Below are 10061 nucleotides of genomic sequence, written 5' to 3'. Positions count from 1 at the left end.
GAGAAAGCAGGAAGAATGAGATGGAGACCACAGATCTGGGTGTTCTATGATGCAGGGGTCTATGACATAGTTCTCTAGATCGCGTAAATAATAGAAAAGTATGCCAGTTTCTAAAAACGCAACAGGGAATGGCTGAATTCTAGAATGCATGAATGGGTCATTATTTGATCAATTTCCAGCTTTGATTAGACCTTGGACCAGTTTGAGAGCATTTATAGGTGAATACAGTGATCGTTTGGATATAACCTAGCAGGCCAAATTAACTATACCAGGGAGATTACTGTTTGGCAAGATTACCAACCATATTTGTGCCAGGAAAAGAAGAACACAAGAAGGATAAGCCAGGTTCCATTGCTGGCCCATGGCCTAATGGTAGAGAAATTGCTGAAATGTGATTTGGAAAATAATACTTATTTAGCTGTGTAGCTACCTAAACAGCTGTTATAGTCTGAATGCTTGTGTCCCTCAACAACTCATATGTTGAAATTCTCACCCCCGAGGTAATGGTAATGGAGGTGGATCTTTGGGAGGTGATTAGGTCATATGGGTGAAGCCCTTATGATTGGGATTAGTGCCCTTATAATAGAGGCCTGAGAGTACTCCCTTGTCCCTTCTGCCATGTGGGCACACAGTGAAAGATGGCCATCTATGAACCACAAAGTGGGTTCTCACCAGACACCCAATCTGCTGGCACCTTGATCTTGGACTTGCCAGCCTCCAGAACAGTGAGAAATAAATGTGTGGTGTTTATAAGCCACCCAGTTTATGATATTTTATTATAGCAACCTGAATGGACTAAGACAATAGACATACTTAATTTTTTCTTTTTATTCAAGTCTGAGATCCACACAAAGGTGCACATATTTGCAATGTCCAGCATTATGGTTTTTTTTTTTTAGATGGAGTCTCACTCTGTCACCCAGGCTGGAGTGCGGTGGCGCCATCTCGGCTCACTGCAACCCCCGCCTTCCAGGTTCAAGCGATTCTCCTGCCTCAGCCTCCCGAGTAGCTGAGACCACAGGCGTGGGCTACCACACTCGGCCAATTTTTTGTATTTTTAGTAGAGATGGGGTTTCACCGTGTTAGCCAGGATGGTCTGGATCTCCTGATCTCGTGATCCACCCGCCTCGGCCTCCCAAAGTGTTGGGATTACAGGCGTGAGCCACCACACGCGGCCCAGCATTATGTATTTTTACAAACCAAATACACCATTGTAACCTGCACCTAGATTAGGAAACTGAGCATGACAGCACATTCCAAGCTCCTCATGGCCTCTTCACGCCACAATTCCCTCCCCTATACTGACCACTTTTCTGAGTCCCATGCCATAGATTAGTTTTGCCTGGTTTTGTATTTCATATACATAGAATTATATAGAATATAATCTTCTGTGTCTGTCTTTTGCTCGAATTACGTATTTGAGGTTCACCCACATTTTGTGTAGTTATACATCATTCATTCCATTGTAAGAATATTCCACAACCTACTTATCCATTTCCCTGTTGATGGACATTTGGGCGGTTTCTCATTTGGGATCTTATGAATAGTGTTGTCATGAATATTCCTGCATGTTCTTCTTGGTGCCCATATTTCTGTTGAATATATACTCAGGAGTAGATTTGCTGGGTCATAGAATATGCCTATTTTTCAGCTGTTACTGTTTTAGAATTTGGACTATGGCTTTTTTAAAATCTTAAATTCACCCTCCTTTACGGTTTGCCCACTCTTCTGCTCCCAAACCCAGCCAGGAGTCTCCATGTGGTTCCCTTGCCACTTGGCACAGAGCCTATTACTGTAGTCACCGAAGCTTCCCATTCACACATTCTGCTGAGCTCATAGAAGTTGAAGGACTGTGTTTCATTCACATGTGTTTGCCTGGCACCTAGCACAGTGCCTGGAATCTAGATGCATCTAGATTCCCTTTATCCCTTGTTGATCGGTGACGGTCCAAATCGCAGTTGGTTGGAATACACAAAAGCAGCAAGAGAAAATTTTACAGGGATAAGGGAGACAGTTTTACAGTTGTTGCGGTTGTTTTTTAAATCAAGGGCAGCATGTTGAAGACCCGTCACGGTGGTAGCTGAGATTCTGTGGTATAGAGTTGTTTAGAAGCAGAAAATGAGCCCAGAGGGTGGCCACGGCTTGGAGAAGCAAATGCCGTGCTAATCCATGGATCATTTCCCCTGCAGTTCTCTGCCCTTCCCGGTCAGAGTGCAGTTAGTGTTTGGAACTTGGCTGTGAGCAATTGACTCAGGGCAGGGATTGGGGTGGAGTATGGGGAGGATGGGAAGGAGGTGAGGAAGGGTGGGAGATGAGGAAGAGCCGTGGTCCTTCTGGCTCAGCCGGGACCACTGAAGCAGTTCTTCCTCTCGTGCGGGAATCACCCAGTGTATGTGGGACAGGATGTTTGTAGGTGAGAAGGTAGAAGATGGGGAGCCACTGAAGGCTTAGGGCAGGTACAGGATGAAGGCTGTGTTTTAAGGTGATCTGTCTCTCGGGTTGTCCAGAAAGGAGAGGCCCAGGAAAGGGCAGAAACTCCCACCTGCAGACCCAAAGAAGGGCAAAGAATGCCAGACTCAGCCACCACCGAGTTCCTCATTTAGCCTCCCCATCACTTTGCTCCTCGTCTGCGATGTTTTTAAAAGCATAATTAACCTGATAAGTTGGTCTGCAGTTTGTCACTCTCCCTAAATACACAGGAAAATGTCCAAATGGAGAAAGGCCTCCCCCAGGATGAGGCTACCTGGACCAGATGACGGTCCAGCTTTTACTGTGTCAGAGTGGGGACACCTGGGTTGCCCAGGGGTGGTGTTCATTCTCGGGGGAGGGGGGTGAGGGCAGGGCGCTGCACAGAGAGTGGACATGAGCCAAAGACATGAGTTCTAATCCCCAGCCTGCCATTCTCGGCTTTGCAGGGCTTAGTCATCATCGGTTACAGGGGAGCTTTGGCCTTCTCTCTCATGGAAGGTGATTTCCACCTCAGACAATAGATGGTATATTTGCTGGGCATCTTTGGGGTGACATAAGTTCACACTGAGGATGAGTTTTCTCATCTGTGCAGGGGTATCATGCCTGCTGCTCCCATCATTGTTACAGCTGCTGCGGATGAAAGATTATCAATTGCTGCTTGGCACAGTTGAAACCACAGAATTCAATACAAATCCTTCCCTGAAATAGTGTAAAGGATAGTAAGCTCAGGCCCCAAAGCTGCTTTGAATACACAGGTATGTGCTAACATGTTAATTACCAGCCTGCCAGAAATACTAATGAAGCATTGATGGTAAGCTCAGGCCCCAAAGCTGCTTTGAATACACAGGTATGTGCTAACATGTTAATTACCAGCCTGCCAGAAATACTAATGAAGCATTGATGGTTGTGAAGGCAACTGAAGAGGTTCGTGCCAGAGGCTGTGGTTGCCCTTGTCCAAGAGGAAGGTCAAAGCACTGTGGAGAGAGGGATGGATTCAGCAGGGAAAAGTCTTCGCCAAGTCGCAGAGCCAACCCAAGTGGAAAATGCAGGGAGAGGTCACTTCTTGGTGGTGGTGGCTGCAGGTGGGATCTGGCAAGAGGTGGGAACGAGGACCCAACATATTGAATGCTTTTGTTGAAGTATAACATAATATAGAAAAATGCATGTGCCATAAGTACAACATTCAGTAGATTTCACGAACTCAATACCCTTAGGTAACCAGCAGAATATTCCCACCCCCCTCAACGGTAACCACTGCCTTGACTTCTAGCTTCCAGGCTGGTGTTTCACCCTTCTTTTATACAAATGGAATCATGCAATATGCATTGTTTTGTAACTGTAATTTTGTTCAAAATTATGCTTGTGAGATTTATTAATATTGTTCCCTAGATATGTTATTATTGTTTTTTAAATTGCTTTTTAATTTTTAGAGACAGGGTCTCGTTCTCTTACCCAGACTGGAGTGCAGTGGTGCCATCATGGCTCACTGCAGCCTCAAATTCCTGGGCTCAAGTGATCCTCCTGCCTCGGCCTCCCAAATAGCTATGACTACAGGCACACACCACCATGGTGGCTAATTTTTTTTTCATTTGGTAGAAGCGAGATCTTGTCATGCTGCCTAGGCTAGTCTTGAACTTCTAGCCCAAAGGGATCCTCCAGCCTCAGCCTCCCAAAGTGCTAGATTACAAGTGTGTGCCACCAAACCTGGCTGAGATATTATTTGTGAATTCTCATTCCTGTATGGATATGGTTGTTTAAATAGATCACAACTTCTTGATCTGTTCTTCTCTCATGGACACTGGGGTTATCCTTTGTTTGGGGCTATTGGAATACAGTTGCTAGGAAAATTCTTAGGCATGTCTCTTGATGACTATAAGCTCTCATTTTTGTTGGGGAAATACTCAGTAGTCAAAATGCTGGGTGATAGGATAGGGGCATGTTCAGCTTTAGTAGAACCTGCCAGTTTTCCAAAAATTTTCAACCAATTTAGATTCAACCATGCAAGAGGGCTCTGGTTGTATCACAATGATCTGCTTCACGCCAGCTCTCCTGCTTCACGCCAGCTCTCCTGCTTCACGCCAGCTCTCCTGCTTCACGCCAGCTCTCCTGCTTCACGCCAGCTCTCCTGTATACATTTCTTTTAATTCTCCCACAACCCCGTAAGAAAGGTGCTTAATGGAGAATTTTTGTTGTGTTGTTTAAACAAACAATTACAGCGTTTGGTAAATTATTGTAGAGCTAAGAACAAAGTATGAATATTAGGGGAGAGTAGACCTAACTCTGTCCTACCAATTGCAGGGGTTCTTAACTGGAAGGGGGCTGTCCACGGATAGAAATTGGAAAATACATGAACTTGGATGGGAAAAACCAACACATCTTTATTTTCACTCACCTCTACCTGAAATAGAGCTTTTCCTCCATGAAGAATGCAGGTAGCAACTCACAGTAGCGTTAGCTGTACCTGTGATTATAACACCACTAACAATCACAGATGCTTTCATGCCACATTACAGGTAGGGTGACCAACTGTCCCAGTTCGCCAGGGACTGAGGGGTTCTCCAGGACACAGGGTTCTCAAGTGCCAGTTTGCCAGGGACAGAGGGAATTTCCAGGACACAGGATTTTCAGTGCTAAACTGGGAAAGTATGGTACAAGCCAGGACAAGTTGGTCAACCTAATTCCAGGTGTAACAAATCTCAAAATATCCTTTACACATATCACTGTTAAATTATGTTTGTTATTAGGCTCACCACTAGATCTTATTCAGTGAGTTTTTAGATATTTAAGTTTAATGAGTATTAACATATTTTGATAACTATATTTTAGTTTAATCAGTTTATTTTATAACCCATGTATCTTATTTTATGCATTTAAAACATTATACTGAGCAGGATTCATAGGCTTCATCAGACTGACATTTCAGATTTCAGGTGGGTCTTTTTTTTTTTTTTGAGATGGAATCTCTCTCTGTCGCCTAGGCTGGAGTGCAGTGGCACGATCTTGGCTCACTGCTACCTCCGTCTCCCTGGTTCCAGCCATTCTCCTGTCTCAACCTCCCAAGTAGCTGGGATTACAGGCATGTGCCACCACACCTGGCTAATTTTTCTATTTTTAGTAGAGACAGGGTTTCACCATGTTGGCCAGGCTGGTCTCGAACTCCTGACCTCAGGTGATCCACCAGCCTCGGCCTCCCAAAGTGCTGGGATTACAGACATGAGCCACCATGCCTGGCCCCTGCTGGGTCTTGATGTATACATTAAGAGTTTGCCACTTGGAGATAGGGAGCAGGAAAGACATTCTAGGTGGAGGGAACAACATAAACAGAGGATTGTTAAGCACCCTAGAGGTGGCTCAAGAGGCTCTAAGGTATGGATTCATGATGAGTCCGAATGATGAGGCTAGTTCTTGGAGAGAAGTGAGGCTGTGCAGCGGGGAGTAACTCATTACAGGTGCCCCAGTGCCCCAGTGGAGGACTGGCTTGCCAAAGAGAGTGGGATGGGGAGGAAGGAACAGAATGGGAACAGCTGACATCTAGGGTGTCCCCATGGATGTCTTTTACAACTGTTTCTGCCCTGCAAGCTTTTCTATCCAGCTTAGCTTTGTGGTCCAGGAAAAGGAGGAAAAGAGCTAACATTTGCTCAACCACACGTTCTCCTTTCCATCCCTGGATAATGGTAATTACTGCGGGGCAGGAGGGGAGTGATCCCTTCAGCACAGGGGCATGCATCTTCGTAGACCACACCCACCTCCACCATGGAGGTCCTTGATTTGAAGGGTTGACTGAGTGTTCTCTCCCCTCCACTTTAGCTGCCACATGGAAACATTACTGATTTTCCAACTGGACATGAACCAATGCCTCTCTTCCGTCTTCTCTGCTCTCCCGACTCCAGCTGCAAGTGCTACGCAGGTGTGTGATGACACACAGGGAAGGAGGACTGGGTGTAAATGCAGGCCGGGGAAGACAAGGCCAAATGCCACACGATGACTCAGAAGGGACATCTGGGTCTTAAAGGATCAAGCAAGACCTCTGAACAGAGCAAACAGGTCAAGTGAGTAAGACAGAGAGGCAACGTGGGCAGTGAAGAAGCTGAGGCTCCAGCAAGGTCCCCCGCCCCGTCACAAGGCCTGATATTCACACCACCTAGTCTTGCCAAAACAGCTCAGTGTGTGACAAGGGTGCGTCCTTACTCATCAGCATAACTTTCCTGTGAGGTAGAGAAGGAACAACTGGGCAGATTGAGATGTCAGGAGAAATGCCATCTTCAGGAAAAAGGATAGAGTTTCCACCAGGTGAATGAAAGGCGTAGAAATAGTCTGTATGAGAAGTAGACTGGACAAAGAAAATGTGGCACATATACACCATGGAATACTATGCAGCCATAAAGAATGAGATCATGTCCTTTGCAGGGACACGAATGAAGCTGGAAGGCATCATCCTCACCAAACTAACACGGGAACAGAAAACCAAACACTGCATGTTCTCACTCACAAGTGGGAGTTGAACAATGAGAACCCACGGACACAGGGAGGGGAACATCACACACAGGGGCCTGTTTGGGGGTGGGAGGCAAGGGGAGGGAGAGCATAAGGACAAATACATAAGGCATGTGGGGCTTAAAACCTAGATGACGGGTTGATAGGTGCAGCAAACCACCATGGGGCGTGTATACCTATGTAACAAACCTGCACATTCTGCACATGTATCCCAGAACTTAAAGTAAAATAACAAAAAATAAAAAAAAGAAATAGTCTATATGAGAAGTAATTTATAACCTAGTAGAAAAGGCAGTCACTAAACTTGTTGCAAAAACGGGTGCATGAAGCCACTTCCCAGACCCCTGAGCATTTATTAGTTCACCAAAGGTCCAGAGGTTTTTCTTGAGGAAACTTTAGTACTTTAGGTAGAATAAAGGGGACCACATTTCTGCCGCGTATGGGCAAAGGGCCTATTCGCCTGGTGACAATCCCATCAGCTCTTGATACCAGCAGGCCTTGTAAATTACATATCACAGCAGGGGCAAGCAGGTTTTAAACTCAGCTGCTCCATAATTCAACATTACTGTGTTCCTTTTCACTTTTCTTACTTTCTTAAAGGTCGAGAATGTCGTATTTCATTTTTCAGCTTTCATTGATTTAGCCTTCGATTTTGTAACCAGAAAAGGCTTAGAACCAAGTGTCTAGAAATGTGCTAGACCTAAAGCTATTAGTGCTTCTCTATAGACTGTTTTCTGGAACACTCGTGAGAAAAACAAGTGGGCAGAAATGTTCTTACAACAGATTAAACCTTAATCAACTGCCTAAACCTCCCCCTACCCTCTCATCACCTCTGTGCTTAGGTAGGCAATTCTGTGCTTTAAAAAAAAAAAAAAAGCATCATCGGCCAGGTGCAGAGGCTCACACCTGTAATCCCAACACTTTGGGAGGCCGAGGCGGGTGGATCACCAGAGGTCAGGAGTTTGAGACCAGCCTGACCAACATGGTGAAACCCTGTCTCTACTAAAATACAAAAATTAGCTGTGCGTAGTGGCACAAGCCTGTACTCCCAACTACTCAGGAGGCTTAGACAGGAGAATCGCTTGAACCCGGGAGGCAGAGGTTGCAGTGAGCCGAGATCGTGCCACTGCACTCCAGCCTGGGCAACAGAGCTGTCTCAAAATAAATAAATAAACAAATAGAAACAAAAATAAAACTGAAAAAATAGCACCATTGGGGTAATTCCCGTAACATGAGATTCGCCATTTCAAGGTGTACACTCAGGGATATTTGGAATAGTCAGAAAGTTATTCATTGATTTGCTACCATTTAATTCCAGCACATTTTATTACACCAGACAGAAACCCTGTACCCATTAGTGGGCAGTTCCCATCCTCCACCTCCCTCCAACCCCCGGCAACCACTAATCCACAGTTTGCTTCTACAGATTTGCCCTTTCTGGACATTTTACATAAATGAAACCACATCCTATGTGGTCTTTTGTGACTGGTTTCTTTCACTCAGCATAATGTTTCCAGGGTTCATCCATGTTGTAGCACGTAACAGTCCTTATACCTTTTTATTACTGAATAATATTGTCTGGTCAGTGTGGTTTTATAATGAAGGTTGCCCCTCACCTTGGAGGACGCAAATACTCTGCCATTTTATATCGTGGTTTTACTTTTGGGAACTGGGAGAAGCCTAATTTAACAATTTTTTTTTGTCCAATTACTTACTCTTCGGGGTGATTATGTCAGAAGCAAGATGGTGGTTTTTTTGCTCGCATTTTCCACAATTGGTGGGACAGAACCAAACAGCCCATCCTGGTTTGTTTGTTGGATTCATCTCCACGTCCTGGCAGCCTGGGGGAATGTGGCAACTCGAATGTGGCTGGTCAAAATCAAATGTGGGCTGGGTGTGGTGGCTTATGCCTGTAACTCCAGCACTTTGGGAGGCCAAGGTGGGAGAACTACTTAAGCCCAGGAGTTCGAGACCTGGGAAACATGGTGAGACCCCATCTCTACAAAAAATTTTTAAAAAATAGCCTGGCATGGTGACACATGCTTGTGGTCCAAGCTACTAGGAAGGCTGATGTGGTAGGATCGCTTGAGCCAGGGAGGTCAAGGCTGCAGTGAGCTATGATTGAGCCACTGCACTCCAGCTGGAGTGACAGAGGGAGACCCAGCCTCAAAAAAAAAAAAAAAAAAAAAAAGAAATCAAATGTGTAGCAGAACCACAATGGACCTTTTCCTTGGGGGGCAGAGAAAAATCTTACTCTTAAAATTCTCAAGCTAAGAATGGCCTTTGACAGACTTTATGTGGGGAATCTGGGCTTGATTGCACATGGAATCATTCCTTCATTCTTTTTTCTGTTCATCAAAGGTCCAGAGCTGTTTCTTCAGGAAACAGCCATGCTGGATGACCCCAGTTGGAGACTGGAAACCCTCCTTTGGGACAAGTCTGGTCCACAATAAATGCCCTACTATCTGTGTGGCAGAAATAGCAACCCCAGCACCTGTCATTCCTCCACTGAAAGGCGGTGTAGAGAAAGGGGTTTTCAGATTGGCTGGTGAGAAAAGGCCTCCTCCAGGGGTTGGGGTAAAAGGAGATTCAGAGTCATTCAGGGAAAAGAAGAAAATCAAAATTACAGGCTTCTCATTGGATTCTGCAGTCTGTGAGTCCGGACAGTGGGCAGGGCTACTGGTCACCCATTTGGAAGGACTTGGGCCTTTGAGATCCTCTGATCCTCTCTGTGGTGCTTCCCCTGACCTTAGACTTGGGGCCTCAGGAAGGTGAGCCTTGGCCATGAAGAAACCTGAGTGGACACATTCCATGTGTGGGTAGCCGCAGTACGCAGGGTGGTGGGCACGCTCGGCATTTGGAATTGGGCAACATGCAGGAAGGGGACCTTGCCAGCCTTGCTGTAGCAGCCACTGAATTACAGCCAACACTCCCTGCTTTATGTTAATTAACTTCTAATCAGCATAACTCCAAGCCAGGTGTGTTTGCAGTGTATTTGTGTGTGGGAGGAACATGATCCGGCGTAAAGTTTTAGATCTTCCTAGGTCTGAGCCAAACTAAACCACGTTGGTTGATCATGAAACTCTTCACTTTGTGCC

The sequence above is a fragment of the Pan troglodytes genome, chromosome 21 (assembly GCF_028858775.2).
Source record: "Pan troglodytes isolate AG18354 chromosome 21, NHGRI_mPanTro3-v2.0_pri, whole genome shotgun sequence".
Taxonomy (NCBI): Eukaryota; Metazoa; Chordata; class Mammalia; order Primates; family Hominidae; genus Pan; species Pan troglodytes.
This window is presented reverse-complemented; position numbering follows the sequence as displayed.